This window comes from Crocuta crocuta, unplaced genomic scaffold, assembly GCF_008692635.1.
Source record: "Crocuta crocuta isolate KB4526 unplaced genomic scaffold, BGI_CrCroc_1.0 scaffold266, whole genome shotgun sequence".
Taxonomy (NCBI): domain Eukaryota; kingdom Metazoa; phylum Chordata; class Mammalia; order Carnivora; family Hyaenidae; genus Crocuta; species Crocuta crocuta.
In genome coordinates this window covers 881,307-898,184 of record NW_027531005.1, presented here as the reverse complement: position 1 = coordinate 898,184, position 16,878 = coordinate 881,307, and positions in this window count along the sequence as shown.

The window sequence follows — 16,878 nt, the reverse complement described above, 5'->3', positions numbered from 1 at the left end:
AAAGGAATTATCTGGGCTCTGCAGACTGTCAGGTGCTAATCCCTATAATAATTAGCTTCGAAGCTCTCAGAGCCACAGAATCTACTAGCTGGGAGGGAGAGCAGCCAGTGGTACATGTCCATTGGGCTGTTTGGGTGGAGGCAGTGTCCTCTCTTTCTCTTTTGTGGACACAAACAGCTGACAGTCTTAAAATAAAGGTGCGTGATCGGTCTTTGAGCTGGACATCTGGAAGTAGGCCAACCCCTGTTGACATCATTTATTGTAGATTCTGTGCTCCACATCTGTCTCCATGAAAGCAGCTTGTAAAGTCTTTCACTTGGAATCTTCCAATCTCCTGCTCTCTCTCACTTCCTGTAGGCTGGGGGTGGGGGTGAGGGGGAAACTGTGCAGGCATTCCCTTCTGCAAAGTCTCCCCACCCTGCCCCCACAAAAAAGAGAACATGTTCAAGGATCTATTTCTCTACTCCCACCACATTGCAGGGAGTGTGATGGGAAGAACATGTAAAAAAAAAACTTTTTATTTTGAAATAATTTTAGAGGGAAGTTGTAAAACAGCACATAGCAGTTTAGTATGCCCTTCACTCAGCTGTCCTAATGTCAACATCTTATATAACCATAGCACAATAATTAAAATCAAGAAATTAACATTGATATGATAATAGTAACCAAACTAGAGACTCTATTCAGATTTAATCCATTTCCCCATTTGCGTCCTTTTTCTGTTATAGGATTCGATCCCAGAACCCATGTTGCATTTAACTGTCATGTCTCCAGTATCCTTCAGTCTATGACAGTTCCTTAGTCTTTCTTTGTTTTTCATGACCTTGACACTTTTGAAGAGTACTTACAAGTTGTTTTGTGGATGGTTTGGGTTTGTCTAATATTTTTTCATGATTACATTGTGGTTCTCAAGTGCTATGGACTGAATTCTTCCCCCTTCCAAATTTATATGTTGAACCCCTAACCTCCAATGTGACTGAATTTGAAGAGAGGGCCTTTAAAGAGGTAGTTAAGGTTAAATGAGGCCATAAGTGTGGGATTCTAATCTGATACCAGGGGGTACATACTATCAGTACTTCTTTTTACTGGTGCTTTTTCCTCTGTCATTCAGTTAAGGTATGTCTGAAGGGATTAACTGTAAAGTTACTGTGTTTCCTTTTAAAATTAACACATATCTTGGGGGAGATACTTTTAGATTATACAAATATTCTGCATTTCCTCAAACTCTTGACCACTAATCTTAATACCTATTGGTGGATTATTATGCCCACAGTAATTTTTACTGTGGAATTCTTCTTTATTCATGTTTCTTTATTTTGAGAGAGAAAAAGAGGGAGAAAGACAGAGCATGCATGAATGGAGAAGGGCCAGAGAGAGAAACAGGGAGAGTTAGAGAGCATGAGCAAGGGAGTGGCAGATGGAGAGAGGGAGAGACAGAATCCCAAGCAGGCTCCATGCTGTCAGTGCAGAGCCCAACATGGGGCTCAATCCCATGAACTGTGAGATCATGACCTGAGCCAAGAATCAACGAGGAGATGCTTAACCAACTGAGCCACCCAGGCACCCCATTACTGTGGAATTCTAATGGTGATTTTGTATTTCCTTCTTTCCTTCTACACTTTATAAATAAGTGTGTGTGTGTGTGTGTGTGTGTGTGTGTGTGTGTGTGAGGAGGGGCCATGCCTTACTGGCAATGTACTTATTCAATTATTTTTAAATGTCATAAGAGACTCATGCTTGTTTACTTTATTCCATGGATTGCAATTATTGTTATTTATTTTATTGCTCAAGTTGTTCCAGCTTTGGCCTTTGGGAACACCTTCAGGTTGGTTGCTATCCTCCTTCAAGATGCCCTCTTGAAGTACTCATCCTTTTTGAGTACTTCCTTTCTTTCTGTCATCACAAGATATTCCAGGATCATGTTGTGTTTTTCTTGCCCAGACCTAGAATCAACTACTTCTTCAAAAAGCTCTGGTTCACTTTGTTGGAGAATGGTATTTAGAAACCAAGATCTGGGTGGTGGGTGTGCTTGTTGTTACGAGGGTGCCAATAATAGAGGGAAATTTTTCCTCCCAAACATAGTTTTATTTACTCCCATTTGCCATAGTGCCTGGAATTTTGAGACTTCTAGAAAACCACATGATTGAAAATAAGTCATCCTGCTACACTTCAGCTACCTTAGAGACAGTAGGGTCTGGAAGGTTGTTCGGTGTCCAGTTAAAAATCCTACATTTCTGGATTGTAGGATGATGAGAACAGGTTCCTTGTGAGGGAGGCCCAGCAGCAGCCCATGGCTGCGGACAGCCATGACCCTGGTGATGAGGGTGGACATTAAAGAGAAAATGGATATTCACCTATGGCTGTTAAAGTTCACTCACACATCCCCAAGACCAGATCTATCCTGCATCCCACATTATTCCCTAAACAGAAAGTAGGACTCATTCACTCTGGGAATGTACACAGTATTTTGAGTATTTTGGGTCAGAAAGTTGCTGAGAACTGGCAAAAATATCTAGGGAATAATTTCAATATCTAGGGAATAATTTCAAGCCATCATAGGCCTAGATATCCACTTTCTAAATGTGATCCCTTGCATAGTTCTGTCCCTTATTTGCCCTACTCATATAATTCTGATTCTTTAATTGACCTCATATCCTTTCTTCTCTCTCAAGTGCATTTGATCAACTATAAAGTCTTCTGATAATCTACACTTCCTTTCTTCTTAGTGTTAGCATGGTATATTTTTCTCTATTTACTTTTTTTAATTTGAAAAACTTTTTAATGTTTATTTATTTTTGAGAGACAGAGACAGAGCATGAGGCAGAGAGGGGCAGAGAGAGAGAGAGAAGGAGACAGAATCCAGAGCAGGCTCCAGGCTCTGAGCTGTCAGCACAGAGCCCAATGCAGGGCTCAAACCCATGAAGCATGAGATCATGACTTTAGCTGAAGTCTGATTCTTAACTGACTGAGCCACCCAGACCATTCCCCCCCGCCCCATCGATTTACTTTTAATCTATATGTGTCTTGTAGACAAAATGTAGTAGGATCTTGTTTTTTAAAAGAGTTTGTTTATTTTTGAGAGAGAGAGAGTGTGGGGGGGGCGAGAGGGCGAGAGAGAGAGAGAGAGAGAGAGAGAGAGAGAGAGAGATTGAGAGAGAATCCCAAGCAGGCTATTTGCGGTCAGCACAGAGCCCAGTGTGTCAGCATACAAACTGTGAGATTATGACCTGAGTCAAAATCAAGAGTTGGATGCTTAACTAACTGAGCCACCCATCATGCGTCTTAGATCTTCTTTATTGATCCACTGACAATCTCTGCCCTTTAATCAATGCATTTCAACTATTGACAACCAAAGTGATTACTGATATATCTGGATTAATATCTACCATATACATTACTATTTTCTGTCTGTTGCCCTTGCTCTTTTTTACTTGTTTTGTCTTCCATTCTTTTCTGCCTTATGTAATATTTTTAAAAAAATTTTAATGTTTTTTATTTATTTCTGAGAGAGAGAGAGAGACAGCATGAGCAGGGGAGGGTCAGAGAGAGGGAGATACAGAATCTGAAGCAAGCTCCGGGCTCTGAGCTAGTTGCCAGCACAGAGCCTGATGCAGGACTTGAACCCACGAACCGTGAGATCATGACCTGAGCCGAAGTCAGATGCTTAACCCACTGAGCCACCCAGGCGCCCCTCTGCCTTATGTAATATTAAATGGGCATTTTATATGACCCCATTTCTCTCTCCTTTCTTAGCATATCATTCTTTCTTTCTTTCTTTCTTTCTTTCTTTCTTTCTTTCTTTCTTTCTTCTTTCTGTCTTTCTGTCTTTTTTTAATTTTAGTGGTTGCCTTAGCATTTACAATATAGGTTTACAACTAATCCAAGTCCATTATCAAATAACACAAGGCTGGTTCATGGGTACTGTGAGGACCTTATAATAACAAAATAATCTTAATTGCTTCCTCCTATCCTTTGTTATCATTGCTGTCATTCATTTCACTTACATATAAGCATATATAAATATACACAAGTTATATACATAGCATATACAGATACATACAAGCATATAAAATATACATGTTATATACATAAGTGTACCTAATTTAATATATTGTTGCTATTATCTGTAGGATCAATTAAGAATTAAAAAAATCAAAGTTGTTATTTTGCCTTCACTTATTCCTTCTTCAGTGCTCTTCTTTATGTAGATCCACATTTCTGACCTATATTATTTTCCTTCTTTCTAAAGAATTTCTTTCAAGGCAGATCTAGTGGCAAAAAAAAAATTCTCAATTTTTGCTTCTTTGAGAGCGTCTTTATTTCTCCTTCAGTTTTGAAGGATAATTTCTCAGAGTACAGAATTCTAGGATGGTGTTTTTTTTTCTTCTCTCTCAACACTTTAAATATTTCACTTCACTCTCTTGTTGCTTGCATGGTTTCTGAGAAGAAATCAATGTAGTTGTTTTTCCTTTGGATTCTTTCTAAACTTTTTCTTTATGTTTGATTTTCTGCACTATTTATTTATTATTAATTAATTAATTTTTTTTGAGAGAGAGAATGAGCTAGCTGGGGGTGGAGGGGAGAGGGAGAAGGAGGGGGAGGGAGAAAAATCCCAAGCAGGCTGCACATCCAGTACAGAGCCTGACATGGGGCTTGATCTCAGGACTGTGAAATCATGACCTCGGTTAAAATCAAGAGTCAGATGCTCAAGTGACTGAGCCACCCAGGTGCCCCTGATTTTTTGCAATTTAAAAATGATATGCCCAGGTGTAATTTTTTGGGACATTTGTAGTGATCTCTGAGGTTCCTGGATTTAAGGTTCCTGGATCTGTGGCTTGGTGTCTAATATTAATTTAGGAAAATAGTCATTGTCCTTTCAAATATTTCTTCTGTTCCCTCCTCTTTTTCTTCTTCTGATATCCATATTATGCATATATTATACCTTTTGTAGCTTCCCATAGACCTTGGATATTCTGCTTCCCCCTCTCCCCCCAGTCTTTGTTCTCTTTTGTGTTTGGTTTCGGGGATTATATTGATATATCATTTAGCTCAGAGATTCTTTCTTCAGCCATGTCCAATCTGTTCATGAGCCCATCAAAACCATGTTTCATTTCTGATATAGTGTTTTTAAATCTCTAGCATTTTTTTTTCTTTCTTAGGATATTTATCTCTCTATTTACACTGCCCATTTATTCCTGCAGGCTGTTTACTTTATCCATTGGAGTCCTTAGCCTATTAGTCATAGTTGTTCTAAATTCCTGATCTGATAATTCAGACATCCCTCCCATGTCTGGTTCTGATGCTTGCTCTGTTTAAATTGCAGTGCTTTTTGTTTTTGTGTTTGTTTTGTTTCACAGTTTTTGTTTTGTTTACTTTTGGTGTATTTGTAATTTTTTCTTGATAGCTGGACATGATATGTCAGGTAAAAGGGACTGCTATAAACGGTCTTTAGTAATGTGTTGGTGAGGTGTGGGGACGGGGGTAGTGTTCTATAGCCTTACAATTAAGTCTCAGTCTTTTAGGGGAGCCTGTGCCTCTCCACTGGGAGATTCACAGGTGTTTCTTATGTTTTTTTTTCCCCCCCTCTTCTCTTAGGTGGGACGAGATGGCCAGAGCCAGCTGAGGTTGGGTATTTCCCTAACTCAGGTCAATTAGGCTCTGAAATACTTCAGCAGGTGAGCCTCTGGTAAACTAGCTTCACCTGAGGGCAGGCCTTGTTGAGAAAGCATGCTCTGTTGTATTTAAAAATGGTTCCTTTCTCTCTTCCCCTGCTAGAAACTTGAGGGAGTTTTTCTCAGGTATTTCCAGGGGGGAATCTGGTCAAGCTCCGGGAGGCAAACCTCAGTGTTCTGGGGGTTTCCCATGACTGAATCGATCGCCCTGGAATTTTTAGCTCCCAGACTTGTCCACACGGAGCCTCCATCAATCTATCAATTATGGTTCTGGTTTCCTGCCCCACGCTGGTTCCCAGGGAGTTTCTTCTCGGGTAAGTCATGCCTCTCTGTGTTTGCTTGTCTTTCTTTCTAATCTCAGGGGCAGTGGTTTGCCCCATGTCCTCACTTCTCTAACCAATCCAAGAACAGTTGTTGGTTTTTTAGTCTGTTCAGGGATAGGGAATGACTATCAGAGAGGTTAATTCAAATGTTTTGGAAAATATGCATAGAAATAGTGAGATGGGGGGTGTGAGGGGGCAATGGAAGGCGAGTTGGAACAGAATAATCTTCCCCTGAGCTCTGTCCCCACCACAGTCACTCTGTGGCCCCTGCAAGCTCTCTGGGTACCTGGCGTCTTGGGGGATCTGAATGGCTTACCTGCTGAGTAGGAGGCTTCTACACTGCCAAGGCTTGGGCTCTTTGAAAAGCCTACTGCATAGTAGCTCTGTCACCTGCAGACTTGTGACAGCATTCGTCTGTCTCTGTTGGAAGGAGTTGGCACCTTGAATTATCAGGCATCTCTATAAATAGGAGAGGACAGGAGCGCTCGGCATTTGTAGTGGCAAATCATGTCTCGGAAAACTGTCAGGATTCTCAGCATTGACAAAATCCTGGGGAATGGAGACCAGCCAGCTATCATTTATTTATGCTTTCAAAGGGCTCTGGAAACAGGTAACAATGGGGTGTTAGAACAAGCTCTGTCATGTATTAATAAACAGGAAGCCTGATAATTGGGAGGAAGTCTTCCCTCTCAGATGGGTCCTGAGGACTAATAAGGCTTCCTGGGGCTTCAGGCTGGGGCCCTTTTAATGACCTATTAGTGAGGTTACCGGAGAAAGAGAATGGCATTTCCTACCTCTTCAGCCACTTTTGTCTGAAGAATTTCAAGGTATTTCATTAGCGAGTCCTTTAAAAGAAGGTGGATACGGTTCTACCTGGGATCAACCCAAAATAGATCTACCTGAGGCTGGATCTTCAAAATGAATTAAGTAAAAACAATGACTGAAAGTATGAAATGTCAAACGCTGCGCTAGTCACCGGAGACACAAAAATTAAAACCGTGCTGCCTGGCTTGGAGCTCACAGCCTACTCAGTATTTGGGGTCAAGGGCAACACATGTGCCAAGGTGACAATAGCAGTTAATCTCCCAGTACTGCAAGAGTATTTGTGGGGGTGCCTGGGTGGTTCAGTCCGTTGACTTCAGCTCAGGTCATGAGCTCCTGGTACTGGAATTCGAGCCCCATGTTGGGCACTGTGATGACAGATCAGAGCCTGTTTTGGATTCTGTGTCTCCTTCTCTCTCTGCCCCTCCCCACTCGTGCTCTGTCTCTCAAAAATAAACAAACATTAGAAAAATATTTTAAAAAGAGTATTTATGTGCTCAGGGGAGATTCAAAAGAAATTAATTCTAGCCCACCTCTCAAGGGGCTGTGGACTGATAGGCAAGGCAGAAATGAACACACTTGGTGGAGTAAAAATGATATTTTAGTGGAAAGACGGGTAGCGAGACTTGGAAGATGGCGGAGATCAGCATAGGTTGTAGCCCAGAGAAGTCATGAAGGAACATGGGAGGTATATTTGTAAAGGGACGATGAGCTGGGCAAGTGCAGGCCTCAGAAGACTAGAACTTGAAATGGGAACAGGAAGCCATTGAAGGTTTTTAGAAGGAAAGGGGATTGTGTTCGTTTTTCAAGGCTGATAGAGTTTCACAGACTGGATCCCTGAACAGAAATTTATTGTCTCCGGGTTCTGGAGACAGGTGAGCATCAAGGTATCCGTGGGGCCAGGCTCTCTCTGACACTCTGGGTAGAACTCTTCTGGACCTTTCTGAGCTTCAGGTGGTGGCTGTCTGTCCTCGGTGCCCCATGACTTTTTGCGTCACTCTGATCTCTGCCTCTGTCCTCAGATTCTCTCTAAGGACACCAGCTGTATTACATCCAGGGCCCATTTTTACTCCAGCATGACCTCATCTTAACGAACTGCATCTGCAATCCTATTTTCAAAGAAAGTCACATTCTGAGGTTCTGGGGGTTAGGGTTTCAAGATTGCTTTTTGGGGACATGATTCAACCCATAACAGGGGGCTGTAGTGTGAATGGAGGGTTCAGCTTGGCTGTGGAGGGTTTTAATAGAAGAAACGACTGCAGGAGCAGATGAAACTGTGTGTAATCCACCAAGTTTGGCTCGGTTTCAAATCTACATGATTAAAAAAATGATGTGGTATAGATTCAATTAATTGATTTTAATATGCATTATATTTGGAAGGAAAATGCTTCCTTTGTGGAGGTGGTGGGCAGGGAAGTTGACAAGTTTTTGGTTTTTTTTTAAATGTAATTTATTGTCAAGTTAACTAACATACAGCATATCCAGTGTGCTTTGGTTTTGGGAGTAGATTCCCGTGATTCATCGTTTACATAGAACACTCAGTGATCATCCCAACAAGTGCCCTCCTCAATGCCCATAACCCATTTCCCTCTCTCTCTTGCCCCCACCTACTGTCAACACTCAGTTTGTTCTCTGTATTTAAGAGTCTCTTATGGTTTGCCTCCCTCTCTGTTTGAAACTATTTTCCCCCCTTACCCTCCTCCATGGTCTTCTGTTAAGCTTCTCAAGTTCTCCATGAGTGAAAACATATGTTATCTCTCTTTCTCTGACTTATTTCACTTGGCATAATATCCTCCAGTTCCATCCACGTTGTTGCAAATGGCAGGATTTCATTCTTTCTCATTAAGAGTTTTTGGAGGTGGAAGAAGCTGGAGAGAAGGGCCCAGAGCTTGGAAGTTTTAGGAAAGATGTGGGAAATGGGAGTTATTTCCCCAGAGAGCTCCTGGGGCCCTTGACTTTTGACCTGTACCCCTGACCTACCTTCTGTTTCTTGTTTTGATGTTAAGCATCTGTGTTAGAAACTCTTTCGGTTGTTTGAAACTTCTCCCTCCAAATGTGTCCAGACTCCTGTCATAACAAATGAACACCAGGTGCATTTTGTTGATGGTGTGGTGGGCTTTTTTTTTTTTTTTTATAATTCTCAAATAAGAGATGAAAGTCAGGATGCAGAAGGACAGTATCAGGTTGATCTAAAACTCTTAGCTCTAGGGTGTTCTTCATCCTTCCACGCTTCTGGAAGCCTCACTTCTTGGGATGAGAAACCCTAAAACCTAACACAGTTGCTTTCTCAGAACACTGTCCTTAAATGTCTTGAATCCTTTGATAACCATCTGGTACTGCAAAATTGGTGCTGTACCCAGGCTCTCCGTGCTCTCTTCATGCCTGATGGCCCATAGTGTTTTTGACTCCATTAGTCCATTTTGTTTAAATCTGGCTCACCCGTACTGTTTTGTTAGTCCATGGAGGGCTGGGTGGTCTTTATTGCATCTTAATAGACCCATTAAGCATCTGGGAAGGAAGCAGACTAAGCAATGATGACCTTTTACTTCAATTTTCATTGGAAGGATTTATTTATGGATAGAAGAAATTTGGTTATCGGTGTCAGAAGAGTTTCTGGATCTTGGTAAAGTTTCAGCTCCACCAAATGTGAGCACAGGCAATGTGGACAAGTTCATCTGGAATACAAGTTCGTCTAATGCTCCGAACTGCCCTCTCTCCGTGAGTGCAGACAAGAACATAACACAAGGTGGAGAAAGGAAGTGCTACTCCACCGTGGTCAGCTTGACTTGAATCTCATGCAGCCCATCAACCTATATTTGGAATCTGCTTCCCCACCTTCCCCTTTGACATAATTAGCCCATGGGCTTGTGAAAGCCTATATTTCTTCTTAACAAAGACCCTGCAACTTCAAAGAGCATGATGCCAGGTCTATAGAGGCCTGTTTTGGCAAAAAAGATGGTCAAGTTGATTCATGACCTGACAAAACTCTAGCAGAATTCTTTATTCACATCTGTCCAGAAGCACAAGGCAATCTTTAACCCAAATAACTGGCAAGAGAAAAAAAAATTTTTCCCCTTGTGCAATGCTCTGTAATTTAGCAGGTGTGTTAAAGCATGAATTTGATACTCAGTAGGCAATCTCTCAAAAAAGCGAAATTTAATCAAATGAAAGTTCTTGGGCCAGAGGTATTAGATTGAATCTACAAGGCCTTCAAAGTCCTACTTGTTGCGTATTCTGAAATGAGTGTGTTGAAACCTTTAAAAGATAATCTGCTGGGTCACACAACCAAAACATAGGCTTTTGGTCTGATTGTCCTCAGAGAATTGGGTCCCCCCCTCCCCTCCCTGTCTGCACCATCAAAGCACAGTGATACCTTCTGAGTGAACAGGTGTGTTTCGTGTAGCAATTGGGTGCCTGATGCCCGGGTTTCAATTGGGGTTTTTAGTCCTTACCATCATTGTGAAGAGAACTGCTAATACGAATATACAAAACTAGATGGAAACTCCTAGCTATGGAAATGAGCTGAAATACAGGATTATATAATGGCACATTGAAAACAAAAATTGGTTACAGGGTTGGGGGATGGGGGATAAGACCAAGATGCAAAATAAGTCTTCAGTGCTTCTTTGATCAGTGGGAGGAGTAGATACTAGAAAGCCATCCTTGTCAGGGAGATAAAGGATCGTGTTCCTCCTTGTCCTCCCCTGGAATGGGGACCATTATTAGTTCCCCCTGGAGAAAGCTTGGCTTGGGTCTCCTGTGTGGTCCCGTGAGGACGATCTAGGACGATCTAGAGCGCTCTGGAACAGAGCCCATCAGCGTGGTGGCTGCTGCTGCCTCTTGGTCCCTGAATGCTCCTGGTGCAGAGAGAGCATTGAACGCTGTGAGAGGCACAGACCTTAGGACACAGGCATTTGCCCCCCAGGAGCAGGGCGGCCCTCTCCACCACCCCCTGAAATGCTCCCACCCCCCTAATTTCCTTTCAGCACACATCAGGACAGGGAAAGATTTCATGAGGAGTAGACTTTGTGTTTTTGTTGTTGTTTTGTTTTCCCTCCCCTCACAGGGTGGGAGCCCCGCCTGGGCAGGAGTCCTGCCCGGGCTACTGATGCCATATCTGCGGCACCCACGTCGGTGCCACACACCTTTAGGCTATGAATATGTGTTGACTGACTGAACGAGCTCACAATGTAGAGAACTGAAGATCCTCCCTGTCTCCTTGATAAAATTCATTCTGAGCTGAAATGGCCCCAGTTTCTTTCGTAGTGGGGGGTTTTGTCTCTTTGTTAGTTATGCCCCACATGATGATGTTTCTCCTCCTTCTGGCCAGTGACTTTTTCCCTCCCTTCTTGCCTCTGCACTGAGACATTTTCTTTCTTCCTTTCTTCCTTTCTTCCTTTTAAGCTTCTAGAGCTACTAGAGGCTGTCTTTCTGTCTTTTTTGGCTTGTGGCTGGCATGAGTCTCAAGAAGGCTGCTTTGAAATGATTCCACCAGGGGCGCCTGAGTGGCTCAGCCGGTGAAGCATGGACTGCAGCTCAGGTCACAATCTCCGGATGTATGAGTTCGAGCCCCACGTCAGGCTCTACGCTGTCTGCGCAAAGCCAACTTCAGATCCTCTGTCACCCCCCCCCCTCTGCCCCTCCCCTGCTCATGCTCTCTATCGCTCTCTCTTGAAATAAACAAACTAGAAAAGAAATGATTCTCTAGGTCTTGGTTGGGCAGTTATGCTTGGATAAAGTGAAAATGTGAAACGTGAGAGACTCCGGCTCTGGGTCCAGCCGTCAGGCCCCCAGCCTGCTGGCCAGTGCTGAGGGCTGTCCTTGCCTTCTCTGTGAGGGAAGCCAGAGCTGGCTCACCCTGCAGCTTGTGTGGGAGAAAGTTGGAGAGACAAAATCATAAGGTACAGAGAGTAGGAACTTTAGGCAGACTGCCTGAGTTCAAGCCCTGGCTCTACCACTCACTGGCTGTGTGACCATAGGCAAGTTACTTAACTTCTCTGAGCTTAAGTTTTCTCCTCTGAAAATAGGGATGATAGTCCTACTTCATAGGCTTATTATGAAGATTAAGCATGTCAGTTCACATAAATACTTAGAATGGTGCTCAGATCATAGTAAATTCTCAGTTAAAATGGTGAAACATCAAAAAATCCTGAAACTCTCTTTTAAATGGTAATTTTTTGATAAGCATAGGTATATGAAAGTTTCCAGGTTCATAGTGTTATGGTATAGATACAAGAACTTGTAATTTTACCTTTAAGCTGTTAGAACCAAAACTCCGTAAGTCCCTGTATACAAAAATCTGTTGCATTTCTAGATATAACAACTATCCAAAAAGGAAATTAAATCCATTTACAATAGTATCAAAAGGGTAAATACTTAACCATGGAGGTGACGTAGTTGTGTTCTAAAAACTATAAAAAATTGGCAGAAGAAATAACAAAAGTAGAAGGCCGTCTCCTGCTCATTGACTGGAAGAATTAATATTGTTAAAATGGGGACCAATCTTCCCAAAGCAATACATGGATTCAATGCAATCCTTAACAAAATCCCAATGATCATTTTACAGAAATATAAAAACACTCCCTAAAATTGATTTGGAGCTATCAAAGACCTGGGACAGCCAAAACAATTTTGAGTAAGAAGACCAAAGCTGGAGGTATCTCATTCCTTGATTTTTTTTTTTTAATAGTTTATTGTCAAGTTGGTTTCCATATAACACCCAGTGCGCATCCAAAATACTGCCAAGCTATACCAGTCGGCAATATGGTATTGGCATAACTTCTAGTTCAATGGAACAGAATATAGGAATAAACCCTCACATACATAGTATACTAATATTTGGCCATGGGAGCCAAAAACACTCAATGGGTGAAAAGTCTCTTTGTTAAAGGTTATGAGGAAAATTGGATACACCCACATGAAAAATAATGAAATTGGATCCTTTTGAACAAAAATCAACTCACAATGGACTAAAGACTTAAATGTAAATCCTGAAACAAAAAACTCTTAGAAGGAAGCAGGGCAAAGCTTCTGACATTGGAGCAGACAATTATTTCTTTTGATACCAAAAGCACAGGCAATATAAAGCAAAAATAAAATGGAATTACATCAAACTATAAGCCTCCGCACAGCAAAGGGAGTCGTCAACAAAGCAAAAAGGCAACATATAGAGTCGGAGGAAATATCTGCAGACCATTTATCTGGTAAGGGGTTAATATCCAAAGTATATAACGAATTCCTATGTCTCAACAGCAATAAAACCAAGTAATTCAATTTAAAAACCAGACCTTTCCTGGCCAAAAGACATTTCTTGCTAAAGAAGACCTACAAATGGCCAACAGGTATGTCAAAATGTCCTTCATGTCACTAATCCTCAGGCAAATCAGAACCACAATAAGTTATTGTCTCCTTGGTTATTACATAAAAAAAAAAAATAGAAGGGACAAGTCTTGGCAAGGAAGTGGGGAAAGGGAGCTCTTGGTGGGAATGTAAATTAGTACAGCCAATATGGAAAACAATGTGGGGGTTGCTCAAAATATGAAAACTAGAATTCACATTTAATTCAGCTGTGGAGAGCAAGATGGAGTCACTCACGTCAAGCAGCAATTCATGTGTGACCTAAGCAGCCAAGGGCGTAGCAGCTAAGCCCAGTTATCACCAAAACCTGCACAGGCTGATGGCAGCCAGAACTGGTAACCATCAAAGCCAAGAGAGCCTGGAAGAATGAAGAGCTGGTAATCACGAAGACCAGAAGTCTGCAAAGGCCCAAGGCTGATTAAGCCCCTTTAAGAAGGAATAGCTTTGGCAGCACGTATAACTTCCTGTCAGACTGTCAGGCTCTCAACCTGCCCTCTTCCACGTCTGACTGCCCTAAAGAGGCAGCCGCTGCTTCAGGCTCTGCCTAGCTGGCCTGTGAACATAGTAAAGATTCTCCACTACTTGAACAGAAGAAGCAGTGAGTGCTGAGAGCTGACCCGGAACCAGAGTCCTTACTTCAGGGGACACTCACAGACTGACTCTGAATTCGCTTTGTTAACTTCTTACGCCTCACTGTTTCTTCTTGGTTGTGTGACTTTGTATTGTAGTCGGTGTGATGTATATGAAGCCAAGTTGTAGGTCATTGAGTTGAGAACCCTGAGCCAGCTTTACAATCATGTTAACCTTCATGACTGGATAAAGCTGCCCTTGTGGAAAGACACAATTTGTGTACATGCCTTCACAGTGTACAGGGGACACTGGCAATCTTCTTTCTGGGTGTATACCTAAAGGAGTTGAAATCCAGATCTTAAAGAGATCTGATCTATATTCTCATGTTCACTACAGTATTACCACAGTAGCCGAACTAGGCCGACATCTTAAATGTCAATTGGCAAATGGATAAGGAAAATATGGTATAGATGGACAACATCCCATTATTGAGCCTTGAAAAAGGATGTCCTAGGTAGACCTTGAAAGCATTCTAAGTGAACTAAGCCAGTTAAAGGACAAATACTGCATGGTCTAACTTCTAGGTGGAAACTAAAATAGACTCATAGGGGGCGCCTAGGTGACTCGGTTAAGAGTGTGACTCTTGACCTCGGCTCAGGTCCTGATCTCATGGTTCTTGAGTTCGAGCCCTGTCACTGTGTTGACAGCATGCAGCCTACTTGGGATTCTCTCTCTCTCTGTCCCTCTCCAGCTCTCTCTCTCAAAATAAATAATCTTAAAAAAAAAAAAAAAAAAGGCTCCTAGAAGCAGAGAGCAGAATGGCAGTTGCCAGGGGCTGAGGGAGGGTACAAGGGAGTGTTGGTCTCTTAGTATTCCTCTTTACAATGATTATTGTGAATATTGAATAAGGTAATGGAGTAAAAAAAAGTCTTTGGCATCCTGCCTAGCTCATAACTTGCATACAGTAGATGTTAATTTAGTTGTGAAATTAGCATAGATCTGAGTACTTTCAAGTCTATTTTTTAAATGTTTTATTTAAAAATGTTGAGGGGGGAAAGAAAATGAGCAGTGGAGGTACAAAGAGAGGGAGACACAGAATCCAAAGCAGGCTCCAGGCTTTGAGTTGTCAGCACAGAGCCTGATGCGGGGTTTGAACCCACAAACTGTGAGATCATGACCTGAGCCGAAGTCAGCAAGCCAGGCGCCCCCTTTCAAGCCTACTGAAAGGAGATCTGACGAGTAAATCCCAAGCAGTAGCCTGCTGCAGTGGACGTGTGTGAATGCTTAGAACGATGTTAGAGTTCAGGCAGGGACACAGATCCTAACACATTTTCCAATGTATTAGTAAAACCTTAGAAAAATAATGCTTCTTAAAAAATGATTTTAGGGGTGACTGGCTCAGTTGGTTGAGCATCCGACTTTGACTCATGGTTGGTGGGTTTGAGTCCCACATCAGGCTCTGTGCTGACAGCTAGGAGCCTGGAGCCTGCTTTGGATTCTGTGTCTGCCCCTCCCCTGCTCAGGTGCACGCGTTCTCTCTGAAAGATAACTAAAATCTTTTTTTTTTTTTTTTTTTTTTTTTAATGTTGATGTGGTAGTACCCTCAGAACCAGCACCCAGGGATCAGGAATTGTCTATGCATTATTTTCCTTTGTGTAATAAGATGCTGTGGCTGTGAATGTTGCCAGACATATGACCCATCATTTTATCCAAACCGTGTAAATAAGACTATCTTCTGCTGCAGCTGCTGAAAGCACAGAAGTTGCTAGGGTGGCCAGACCATCCTTTGTTGCGCTACGCTATTTATAGCTGTGCTTTAGTATAGGCCACAATGGCTTGGTGACCTGCATTTGACCCCGTGGTCAGCATTTCCTCAATGAATCATGGTCACTGTAATATGTGTCTTGACATCATTGATTTGGGTTTGAGGTACCAGGAATCCTTGGAAAGCTACTTGGCCAATATTTGGGTACAAGGACGCTTAGGTGTAGCCCCAGGGTCCTGACAGCCATCCTTCAGTCAAGATTGACTGAAACAAAGCTTATTTCATGTTTGTGTAATGGCTTGGCATTAGTAGTTCAGAACAAATGCACTGACGATCTACCAGGTGGCAGGTGCTATCAAAGCTGCTAACTTTTATTCTCCATCGGTAATTGGTTCAAGGAAATAAGACCTTGAAGAAAAATGCCCTCTGGCTGATGTGTGATGATCTGGGAAACAGATGATGGTCAGGGGGGCTGTTCCGGCGCCTGTGAGCACCCACTGCCACGGAGGTCTATGCTCACAGTGCCGACGCCGGCGCAGGGCAGAGGGGTTGAGAAAGTGGGACTTGGTCTCCCGGTGTGGCTCTGCCCTGCTGCAGGGCTGATGGGCAGAAACCAGCAGGGACACCGCTAAGTGGAGCAGTCCCAGTGATTGGCAGTGTGGCGAGTGCGAGATTAGGATAGTCCAGACCCATGCTCCCAAAAAAGCCCTGCCTGCCTCCTCCTCTGCCTGTGGGACTGAGGGAGGAAGCTCGGGCAGAGTTTAAGCAATTCAGCCCTGGGGACTCCACCACTGGGCTCCTGGGGAAATCCTCTCCACAGCAACGGACAGGGCATTGGGTGGGGTGGGGGGGAATCCCCTAATAATGAAGGGTCATTCTGTGTCGTGTCCTTCGAGCAGTCCTCCTTACATCTTACCCTCACTACTTCTGCCCAGAGTGGAGCTTTGAGGCTCATCTTCCGAAATTCTTGGGTGGCCAGAGTTTTGCTGTCTCAGGTATTAAAGGTTTCCATTTGCTTCATCTCTAGGAAGCCACTCTCGATGACCTCCCGTTGACAGGCTTTTAGACTCTTTCTCTGTGATCTGTCATAGCGGCCCTCACACTCGAGTACATACCAGAAGCACCTGGAGGGTTTGTTACAACGTGGACGGACGTGGGCATCTCTATCACGTGGAGGTGATGGAGCTAGGCCAGGGACAGTTTGAGAACCACTGGTCTTGTAGAAGGAAAAAAAAATCTTGTAACCATCCGACCTACTGTGTTGTGCCGGAGTCCTGTGAGAGCTGATCTCTGATCACAAAAGGTTTTCATAGTAACTCTGTCTCCCATTGACTAAAAATCTATAGAACTAGACTGAAACACTTAGATG